This window comes from Lycium barbarum, chromosome 8, assembly GCF_019175385.1.
Source record: "Lycium barbarum isolate Lr01 chromosome 8, ASM1917538v2, whole genome shotgun sequence".
In the NCBI taxonomy this organism is placed as follows: domain Eukaryota; kingdom Viridiplantae; phylum Streptophyta; class Magnoliopsida; order Solanales; family Solanaceae; genus Lycium; species Lycium barbarum.
The window spans coordinates 117,410,912-117,423,258 of NC_083344.1; the positions used below are offsets into that span (position 1 = coordinate 117,410,912).

At 32.8% G+C, this 12,347-nt stretch overlaps 1 pseudogene; it reads right to left on the minus strand.

Moving 5' to 3' along the window:
- Positions 1 to 5,936: 5,936 nt before the first annotated feature.
- LOC132606873 (transcription factor MYB1-like) lies at positions 5,937 to 7,745 on the minus strand (annotated as a pseudogene).
- Positions 7,746 to 12,347: the final 4,602 nt, after the last annotated feature.

Below are 12,347 nucleotides of genomic sequence, written 5' to 3' on the forward strand. Positions count from 1 at the left end.
TTGGCAGAATTCGCTTTACCAAATTTTTCTTGGGCTAGAGTTCAATATTATGGGGTTTTCTGGGCCATGGCTTATGTCTGCCAATAGGCCCAATTAGACTGTCATCTCTAGGATAGACAGATCAAGTTTTAGATTAACGGTCTCTTTTTTGGTAGAAATAGAGTCTACTGTTAACTTTTCGACCTTGTTTCGGAAAGTAGTTATTTCCATGGAATTTCATTTTACAGGTGAAATTCTGTGACAGTGTCCCAGAAATTTACTAACGGAAATGACTAATTTTCAATTATAGAAGCTGAAAAGCGACCATTTGTGAATTTTTAGCTACTCTTTTGAGCTGTTCTTTTCTTAAGAAATGAGAAGAGATTATTTTTAAATTTTTTAAATTGAACACTTAAAATTAATTTAACGAAATAATCCTCGAAGTGTCCATTGCATCCTTGGAGCTGGAGGCCCTACCTTGTCTGTATTATCAACAATATTAATTACTAAAAGTAATATTTATAATACATGGATGTCATTGTGCTTTAGTAGGCTTTGAGCTAAGGCAAATCCAGCATGCATTGCCAATGGATCTAGAATAAGTGTGTGCATATATATATATATATATAACAACAATTGTACTTGTCATAGACTATCCTAAATTCACCTCTGCTTATGAGGTTTTTAAGGCTATGTAAAAAGATACAGGCCGTTTACACTGCAGGTATATAAGGTATCAGTACACAGTAAGCAGATCTAATTGGTCCAGAGAGCTGATGGTAATTGCAAGCAAGACAAACAATCTATGGACCATGAAAAGAAAGATGCCTAAAAGTTGTTTGCTCGGCAATAATATATTCCCTCCCTTAGTGAAAATATGTGGTGTTTGATCCTTCCAACAGGTTAATTGCAATGTACGGTTACCTTGTCGTGTTGGAATAGTTTATGCCTCTTGACATGAGGCGTTTTGACAATATTTAATTGAAGTTGAAAAAAAAAAGATATTCAAAGTCAGTATTGAAAAGAGTATTTGAAAGTTGAGTTGTGTTTCTACGTAAATTTTGTTGGAAAAAATTAAGTTTTTTGTGAAAATTCTTACTATTTCACTGTAAATACTTTTCAAACCAGTTTTTTGAACTTTAAATTCCCTAATTTAAGTTGAAGTTGAAATAATGGATTGAATTTATAAACCAAACACTTATTTGTAAATATTTTGAGTTGAATTTTATGAGATAAAATTCCTCCCCTTGCGAGAGGGCCGAAGTGCACAAATACTTGAATTTAGAAATTATCTTTAAGTTATATCTGTAGTACGTAAAAAATTGTAAGACTATTCATTTTAAAACAATTTCAGACTTAAGTGTTTAAAATTAAATTTGACAATATCTGAAATTTCATATAACTAAAGTTCAGAGATTAAACTTTAATCATTTTTGCTTCACGTCCAACCATTTTTATTGAAAATCCATGCACATACCCAATACAAGTGGATGCTCAAAAGATACGTTCATGATTGCATTGTCAAGTGACTGATTGCCGACAAGATCCTCAGCTCTTTGCTCTTTTCCATGCCTTCGAAATACAGTTAAACTTCTCAATGACAACATTTATTCGATAATTTTATGATTATTATAGTGAAGTGCTATTATATATATATATATATATATATATATATATATTGATATTTGATGTTTAGATCTCATTGAGCTGTTATAAAAAAAGCTATGCAAACAAAAAAAAATGTACGTTTTATGTTACATATAAACGAAAATAATATACTTGTAATTTAAAATACGGAAAAGGGTCAAATATACCCCTGTCCTATTGAAAAGGGGTCAAATATATCTTTGGTTATACTTTGAGTCCATATATACCCCTACCGTTATACTATTGATTAAAATATATCTTTTCTCCATTAAAGTTATCCAAATTGGCCATCCAATCCCAAATGATACTAACATTGGATGAGATGGATGTCATGTGGCGTGCACTCTTAACCCATTTTACCCATTCCCTTAATTTGTTCTTTCACCGCTAAAATTTCATTCACTCCACCGTCATTGCCACCTCTATTGGGTTCCACAACATGGTTTTCACCACTAACGTCGCCACTGCCACCACTATGTTGCTGTGGTTGCTGCGACGGTGGCCGGACCCGCAGTACCAACGCCACCACTTCCCTGTTGATGTGGCTGCTGTGCCGCGCCCAAGCAGTACCACCACCACTACGTTGGACTGGCTGGTTGACCCAATTACCATCACGACCCGGATTCTGATTAACTGAATGGTTCTGATCCGGATGGAAATTGTGATCTTTGAATACAAACAAACAACAACTCTGACTAACTATAGTACTGACAAATTAAAAAGTGGAAAACAAAACTCTGATGACATAACCGAATCGGTTTCAAGAATTGAAGTAATTAAAACTATCTTTTTATGAAACTATCTTTTTATGAAAGCGATGCTCTCTTTTGTTTTCTTCAGCTATGTAGAGGATTGGGACTAGAAGGGACTGATCTTTTTTCAACACCAACCTTGGGTCAATTTCATTTAGTGATGAAGACGAGGATGATAATGGCAGCGGAACTAGTGGCAATGGTGGATGAAGGGAAGGAAGTTCTAGCGGTGAAAGAACAAATTAAGGTGAGAGGTAAAATGGGTTAAGAGTGCTGAAATGACATAGTACGTGATATCCATCTCATCAAATAATGGTGTCATTTAGGATTGAATGACCAACTTGGATAACTTTAACAGAGGAATGATATATTTGAATCAATAATATAACGGTAAGGATATATATGAACTCAAAGTATAACAAAGGGTATATTTGGCCTTTTTTCAATAGTATAGGGGTATATTTAGCCCTTTTCCGTTTAAAATATCAACTGATTTTCATATCTCGTTAATTAAAAATTGAAAAGACTAATAAATCACTAATAAATTCCTAACTAGTTGTACCAATACCAATAAAAAATTAAAATCTAAGGAACATATGCATTTAAACTTAATTGAAAATTTAATATTTCAAGTTTGACGTAAGAATTCGATAATTGTAGGTTTTTTCGTAAATTTCAGTCTCTTAGTGATAATATAACGCTTGAATTGACAAAGAATATTGTCCAAACTTTCGACAAAAGGGAACTCAATAATTTTCCCTTGAAAGAGTTTAACAATTGGCTCTTCTATCTCACTCCAAGTAACAGTTGACTCTTAACATTAACTCTTTATTTTTATACATATTATAAAATATTATTACACAATATTTGAGTATGACTGTTATAGAGAGGTAATTTTACAAAGGGTATACCGCTATAATGAATGTCATTGCTGTTATAGGTAGAATGTCGTTATAGAGAAGTAAAATATAACATGAAAAATCAGTTCCGGAGAAAATCAGGCCGTTATAGTGAAATGCAGTTATAACAAATGGCAATTATATAGAGGTTTAACTGTATTTTTCTATGATTATTACCTAAACTATAACTAAGTGAAATGTAATTTACTTTATTTAATTTTTAATTATTAAAATAAAATTATTTAATTTGAAATAAATACTCCTTACACGTAAATATTTACTGAAATATACCATCACCAAGATTTAAGTTAATCAAAATTGATTCCTTCACGTACTGTTATGGGTTGGAATGAAGGTAGAGCAAAAAATTTACCCCCTTGAGATGAATATATTCTTCATTTTTTTCAAATAAGAAAAGCTTATGACAAAGAAGCGAATGAAGTTAAACTTCAAGAATTTGAGTTTTGAGAGTATTAACAAGGAAATTGTGAGAAAGAATTTACGAACGGGATTTTGTGATTGTGTTACTGGAGCAATTAATCTTAGTATAAAATCTTGAATAAGATTATACAGTGTTTGGTTGGCAGCATATCAAAAAAATATTCATCTCATAACTAATGCAACGTTTGGTTGACAATATTAATAATATTCGTATAAGTTATGCATAAATTTTTATTTTATACACAATAAAATATAGAATAAAAAAACATATATTAGCAAGGGGATTTAAACTATTTAAAGATAAAAATGACCTTTTATAATCATCCCGCAATAAATTTTCAATATTAATCTCCAAATTATGGGACTACATTGGATATGTTTTTTTTTGTTGTTTTTGTATTAATCTCCAAATTACTACAAAGTGAATCTTTGGACCCTGAGAGAGTATTATAGTGATTGCAACAAACAGAGAGTCATTTTCAAGTGAGTTTGACAATACTGAAGAATCATAGGACCCTTGTCCATGAGAGTACTATGCACTGATCATTGCAATAAGCGCAGAGTCATTTCAATTTAAAGTGTGTTTGGCAATATTGGACATTTGTTCAAGTTTAATTTGGTTGTTTCCTTATTAGTATTTGTCTTATTCTTTGCTCACACGACACCTAGTGAAATCACATGTTCAAATTCTCAGAACTAATGGGAAATTGTATCCTTTGTCATGTTCACTTATTTCCTAAGACACATCTTTAAATATTGCTGAATTTAAGAGCTCCATAATAGACTTGGATATTAATCAAAATGGTGCGTAACAATAAGGTCATATTGTAGTATTTTGAAAAGTTAATAAGCATCGCAATTTACATTTTTGAACTGAGTTAAATTGAAAGATAAAAATATTTGAATTTAGCGTGGTCAGTTTAAGTTTGGGGGCATCAGCATGTGATATTTTTTCAAAATGCAATTAAATTTAGACAATAGAATGATAAAACTTACATTAATTTAAGATGAGAAAATTTCTTGAATTATGATAAGAAAAATGTCCTGTGGATAAGACCGACATATACAACACATTCAAAGCGAAAATTTTCTATTATATAGATATTTCTATTTTTGTTGGACCTGATATTTCCCTTCGTTATAAGACTTAAGAAGGGTTAATTTACACTACTCTTGGTGTTTTCTTATTTATCGTAGTTATTCACACGTGTTAGCAGTATTTGGGTAAAACTTTGGGCTTTCATTTTTGACCCGTCGGCTGAAATAATTAATTACGGGTGCTAGTCAAAATATATCAAATTTATACATTAATTATGTATATTATATGGATATCATATACGGATTTTGTGTAGATAATATGTATATTTGTACTTTTTTTTTGTTTTCCACACGGTGTCCGGTACTCGCATTGAAGCCCGACTATATCCAGGTTCGCGCTGCATAGGGCCCCATTTGTGGGGAAGCGCTCCCTACCAAGAATTTTTTCATACTCAGGGCTCGAACCCCATACCTCTAGTTAAGCGAGGAGTTGCCCTATCCGCTGCACTACATCCTTTGGTGGTTTTAATTGCACTTATTAGAAAAAAAAAACTTATATATACATTTGGTGACTATTATTCTTTTGAGCGGCCCAAAAAATATACTCCCTCTATACCAAAAAGATTGTCTTCCTTTCCTTTTTAGTCCGTCCCAAAAAAATTGTCCCTTTTTTATATTTAGAAACAATTTAACTTTATGAGATGATACATCCACACAAATATCTAAGACTTGTTTTGGACCACACATTTTAAAAATATTCCTTTATTTCTTAAACTTTGTATCAAGTCAAAAGAGGACAATCGTTTTGGAACGGGAGGAATAATATTTCTAAAATGTTACCCAGATTCGATGTAAATGAGCTTTGTCTTTACTTCATGCCCATTAAAATCACTGTGCAACTGGCGTAATACAACTTCATTTATCAGAGCTTGATTTATGCGTTCTACCTACATTTTTGTTATAGTGAGTATTTTTTAACTAAATTTAGAAAAAAAATCGGATCTTTGGATTTAAATTAGTTTTTCCAAATCCAAATGAAGAGTTTAACTTATATACATCGGTAGTGTAATGTTGTTTTTACACTATCAGATAACTCAAATATTTGATATTTATAAACAAGCTACCTTAAAATAGGATAATTAATGTAATCTTGAAATAATACATATTATCCGCTACAACATGTACAAGTGACCCGACCATATAAATACCCTATACAGAAACAATGTATTTAGGGGTCGTTTGGTTAAAGGACTCATTAGTCCCGGGATTATAATCCCGGGACTAATTTATCCCATCTATTGGGATTATTTTATACCATCTAAAAGATGGTATAAAATAATCCCAATATAAATGGATTAAGAAGGTATAAGTTGGGTTATCCCAGTACTAATTTTTATACTATGTTTGGTATAAGGTATAAATTTATTCCAGCACTAATTTATACCTTATACTAAATATAGTATAAAAATTAGTGCTGGAATAGATTATACCTTAAACCAAACGACCCCTTATAGCTTAAAACTCTAGAATGAAAATAGTGATAGATCCCTAGTTGTACTTGGGATACAAAGTACAAGCGGCGTAGAATAGGATGTATCCTATATTCCTATTACAAGTACACAACATGACAATACCAGTAATTATGTGTGTTTAATGCTACTGATGGATGAAGCTAATTAAGTAGACTCCATAGGTCAATATCAGCCGAAAAGTCATCCCATTTACCACTTTGTCCTTGTTGCATGGTTGGTGAAATGTCGTCATGCAACAAACTTGGCAACATATTTTCTTCATCAAAGCTCCGAACTGTTTTTCCATTGCAATTTACCAGTAAACTTGTCAACCATTGAACTCCATCGTCTATCGACGTTGTTGGTTTCTCACAAATATTTAGTATTTCCTTGCTGTTTTCATCTTTGTTAGTGATACTTTTGTTGCTGCACCAACCAGACATTCGTTGTACTTGAGAAGGTCCGAGGTTGAGGTCTTACTATGGTGTTTTCTGTGATCTTAAGGGCTTCGTACTTTCTTTCTTGTCGATGACCAGGAGCACTTAACTTCTTTTGAAAGTGAGTGCTCCAGTAATTTTTCACATCGTTTGCTGTTCTTCCCGGAAGTCTACCCGCAATAAGTGACCATCTAAAACAAGAAATCCCCATTTCATTTTTTGTATCTTAGTTTGACCAGATACAAATTTAAGAATATAAAAAAAGATTTTTGAGTCTTGTATTCTTAAACTAAATGTGTGAATAACATACTAAATATCCTTGTAATCTTAAACATATCATGCCAGTCGTGTAACATAGTATCATTAAGGGTAAAATGAAAATAGTTACTATATTAAATAAAAGAACGTAACAACTTTTTTAAAACAAATTAAAAAGGGGAGTAAAATATATAATTTAAAATATAAAGTAATAAAGAATACCACATAAATTCAACATGGGTTGGGTGAGTCTAATTAATATGAGATTGAAGTGTTTGAAGATGAGCTTGCCTGTTGCCTATGAGCTTATGAAGCCTCAAAATGAGATCAATTTCATCTGAAGGGAAGTCACCTCTCTTGATATGTGGCCTTAGATAATTCAGCCAACTCAGTCTACAACTCTTCCTGCATCTATTCAGACCTGCATGTACATATTTGCGTATTATAGGGATATAGCTAAATTAAATCCCTACTATTACTAGAGATAGTTCGTTAGGTTAGCCAGTGATATACCAGCTCTAGTGGAAACTTTATGCCACTTTCCTTCCCCATACGTCTCAACACATTTCCTCAGTAAAGAATCTTCTTCTTCAGCCCATGCACCTTTCCTCACTCCAGACATTTTCGTAATAGTAGTACTAGTATTCATGATATGTGTCGCAAAATAATTCCAACGAGTTTAGGCAAAGCACGTGATGCAAAATTTGTACCTGTTTGGCTAAATTTTCAAAATTCTGTTTATTTTGAAGAGTGGTTTCTTAGAAGTATTTCTCAATTAAAAAAAAAAAACTTTCGGAGAGTAACGGTTTGTGTTTGACTAATTAATTTGAAAATAATTTTGTAATATTAGAGTATCAATTTGTGTTTGATCAAGGTTCAAAAATGCTTAAAAGAAACTAGTTTTTTCAATTTCTGTAAAATAGTTTACACTACTATTCAAAAGCACACACTAGTATTTTTTCTAAAAGCTCCATCAAAACATTAATTCTTTAAAATAAACACTTTTAACTTCTTAAAAGCTTGACCAACCAGATTAATTTAAACTTAGGAAGTAGTAAAACACAAACAGAAAACCTTTTATGAGTTGTTGGCCTGCTGGCTGGCTTGCTCTTTCCACAAATTGGTAAGTCATATTTCCACTATTTTAGTCAGGGGCGGATGTATATGGTGGTGAGGGTATTCACCCGAAGACAAAAAATTACAGTATATATATAGGGTAATTTTTCATGTTTATGTGCATATATTAACTTTTGAACACCCTGAACAAATGCAAAAAGTCAGCTCAAACGGTCCAGGGTGTTCAAAATTATCTCTAATGTTCTAGGTTCGATCCCCAAAGATAACATAGTTTTTCATATTTAGCTTTTATTATTTTTTTCGAACCCCTGCGTGAAAATCCTGGATCTGTAACTGATTTTAGTGTCTCTATATAGGCAGGGTTAGAATAGAGAAGGGACGTGGAGGGAGGCTAATCACGAAAGAGTCTTTCATGCAAAATGACATATTTAATAAATTGCACTGTCTTTCACGGTCCCCCGTTCACTGTTCAGTCTATTATTACATGCCGTAACTCTTGTTTACATTGAACTAAATGAAGAAAAACCAATACAAAACATAACTCTATTCTTGGTTGGTAATGGGAAAATCAATATGGTTTGTAGATGTTCTCGTAGATGTGCATTAGAGAGCATCCACGAAGAGAGATCCTTAGCCACACGTTCGTAAAGGCAGTGGAATTAGGATCATTATTAGGTAAATATTTGATAAATATTAATTGTCAACATAGTAAAAAATGTAGTTATTGGTTTATTATCACATGTTACAATTCATGGACAGTGTAAAAAGAATCTTTACGTTATTCATGTATATAACTTAAATCCTTTTTAAAGCTATTGTTATGTAGGGACTGAGAAAATAAAAGTGGATTCAAAATTTAAAGTTGATTGGTTGAACCTTTGAAATTTTTAACACTAAACTCAGTTATGGTACTTTTTTAATATGAATTTAATTTTTTGTTCTCAAGGGCATCTGTGTTGGTTGCTAATGTTGATAAAAGTTTCATATATTTTGGGCCGGGGGTGTACTTCATGATAGTCAGCAAGAGATTCTACAGGTGCTAGGTTTCTCCATGGAGACTTTGCTTGTTAGGTATTTTGGTGGTACCATTGAGCACCAAAAGGGTGTCTATAGTCAAGAGCAGCGCTAACCTCTTATTGAGAAGATTCTTGGAAGAATTCAGAATTGGACATTCAGGTAATTTCTGTCATATGTAGGAAGATCACAACTTATTAAAAGTGTTTTATTTTCTGTTCAAGCTAGTGTTTTGGTCCCAAATATTTATACGGCCTAATAAAGATGATCAAATGCATTGAAGCTGTTTGTAGAAGATTTTTGTGGACCGGTGAACAGTGGCGGAACCAGAATTTTTACTAAAAGGGTTCAAACTATGAAAAAGTAAATACACGAAAAAGTCAAAGAGAGTTCAACATTTACTATATACATAAATAATAATTTTAACCATGTATAAACTGTGTAATTTTCCTCCCCGAACCCCCTTGGCCCTTCCTTCCTCCGCCCCTGCCAGTGGAGCGGATGTATCTAAGAGAACACCTATTTCCTGAGACAAACTGTGTTGTCCCAAGTCAGCTGGTGAGCTCAACATTCTGACTTGGAACAAAGCTGCCATCTGCAAGGTGTTATGGAACTTATATAACTTTTTATTTGTTTTCCTCTGATTCAACTAAAATTACCGATGCAATTATTATCGCCATCACCAACCTTTGCTAATTAACGACAACTTTCAAATCATGGCAAGAGATCGTTAACATAGCTCTCAAAGTTATGGATCTCGATATTGTCTTAAGGATTGATTTTCTACCATTTCTTAGAATAAGAGTACTTCTAATGAAAAAAGAGAGATGGAAAATTAGAAGAAATCAAGTCACATATGTATGAAGTGTCATTCCAAAAATAGTCATAAATAGTGGGACATTATGTTCCCGGTTATGATGATTTAGAAATAAATGACTGTAATCGAAAAGGAAAGTATCATTCCAAAAGTATGCAAATAGTGGGTACATTAATATATTTTCCAAAGATTACGATGAGGTCAAAAAAGTTTTGTGGGCCACGGCAGGGTAAGTGGTGTCTCAACCAAAAAAGCGTCTATGTTCATTGGGATAGACATTGATAGTCCCACCCAATAAAAAGTTGCAAAATTTTTCTGTTATTGTAAATTATATATCCCGAAAATATACAACTATAAGAATAAGTGAATCACTACAACAACAACACAACAATATAATATCCAGTGAAATCTCACAAAGTGTGATCTGAAGAGGGTAGAATGTACGCCGACCTTATCTCTCCCTTCGAAGGTATGAAGGCTGCTTCCGGTACCCTCTGGCACAAGAAGAATAATTGAATCACTATGGTATACTATTCAGGTATATAAATATACATGTAAATAGCATACCTCGGAAGTGTGCAACGTATGTACCTACTGAGTATTTTTATAAATATTTTTCCCAAGTCTGGTATAGAATGTAATATTTTTCAAATGGATATTCTTCGGTTACTTGAGCCAAGGGTATATCAAAAACAGCGTTGAGGTAAGGTTTGCGTACACTCTATTCTCCCCAAGTGGGAGTTATACTGGGTATGTTGTTGTTGGTATTCTTCGGTTAGTCTTTTTGGACCTATGGCTTAGAAATAAATGACTGAAATTGAAAAGAAATTTGTCACGACATATTACAACGTTTTGATCTTTGCTTCCTCACCAAAATATGCATGTAGTCCTCCAAAAGCTCCCATCAGTTGAACAGACAAATCCAACATTACTTCCCCATCAATTGTCCATCCAAAATCTACATAACGTCATAAACGACCAACACAAGCTTCTACTTCAAGAATCCAGCCCTGCATACCCATATTAAGATTCATGCCATATACTGAACAGAGCTAGTGCTTAACTTACTCGACTTAGAATAATTTTGACCGACTTGATTAGCTCACTCCGCTTCGAAAATTTTGAAAAGTAAGTAATTAGGCCTTCATTTGTTTTTATTAAGATTAAAACATCTGAATATGAATATGCCTTTAAATATTAAATATGCGTTAAGATTAAGAAATCTGAATCTAAATACACACATCAATATTAAGATGTTGCGTTAATATTTGAATATTAAATTAGGACTATATGTTTTCTTAACATCTGAATATATAAAACTTAATTATTTTTATTTAAAAATTAATAAAATAAAATATTTAATTAATCTAATATTGTATTAAAATTATGTTTTCAAAAAATTATATGACAGTTGAGGGTGGTAATGATGCAGTGATTGTTGTGGTGCCAATTGAGGATTGTGTTGCGTGATGATGGTGATTGTAGGTAGTAGCTAGTTGTGATGATGACTATAAATAGTGATTAACAGTGTTGTTGATCGTGATACTTGATGATGCCAACTAATAATAGGGTGGATGGCAATGACAACTAATGAGGGCGGTGAATGATGATGGTAGTTGCTGATATGATTGTCAGTAGTAATTGCCCTTGCACCTCTGCATTACATTGAAGCGCCATTTTAACGAGGCGAAATGCACAAACTTTTCGACACCTAGTTTCAGAGTTTAAGTGCGTCTATGGCATAATACTACCAAGAGCCAAACTTTTCTACACCTAGTTTCAGAGTTTAAGTGCGTCTATAGCATAATACTAGAGTTGTTAATATGGGCTTGGCCCGCGAGGCCGGTCCAACCCAACCCTTTATTTAAGTAGGATTGAGCTAAGATTTCTTTGGCCCATATAGAAGTGAGGCTCAAAAGCCCAGCCTCTCTTGGCCCGCCGGCCTCAAGGGTTGGGTTGAAGCCGACCCTTGAGGCCAGAAAAGAATAATAAATTAATTAATTTAAAAAAAATATAAGTAAATTAAACAAAAAGATAAAAAGTAATGAGAAAGATGAATGTACTTACTACTAAGTACCTCCTCTGTTTCAATTTATGTGAACCTATTTCCTTTTTAGTCAATATCAAAATGAACGACCTCTTTCCTAATTTGGAAACAAATTCACTTTATGAAATAATTTACTGCCACACAAATATTCAAGACTTATTTTGAACTACAAGTTTCAAAAGTCTTCACTCTTTCTTAAATGTCGTGTCCAGTCAAATGAGTTCACATAAATTGAAACGGAGGGAGTAGTAATTAGAAACTGGCTTTTTAGCCTTAGAATTTATATTATGTTTAATTTCTTTTGAACGTGATCGAAATTAGTGATTAAAAATAATAATTTATATTTGTTCTCTTGAATTTTTTCTTCTATGATATGGATTTGCACAAGAATGGGTGGTAGAAGATTCTATTTTGATATTGCAAAAGTTTC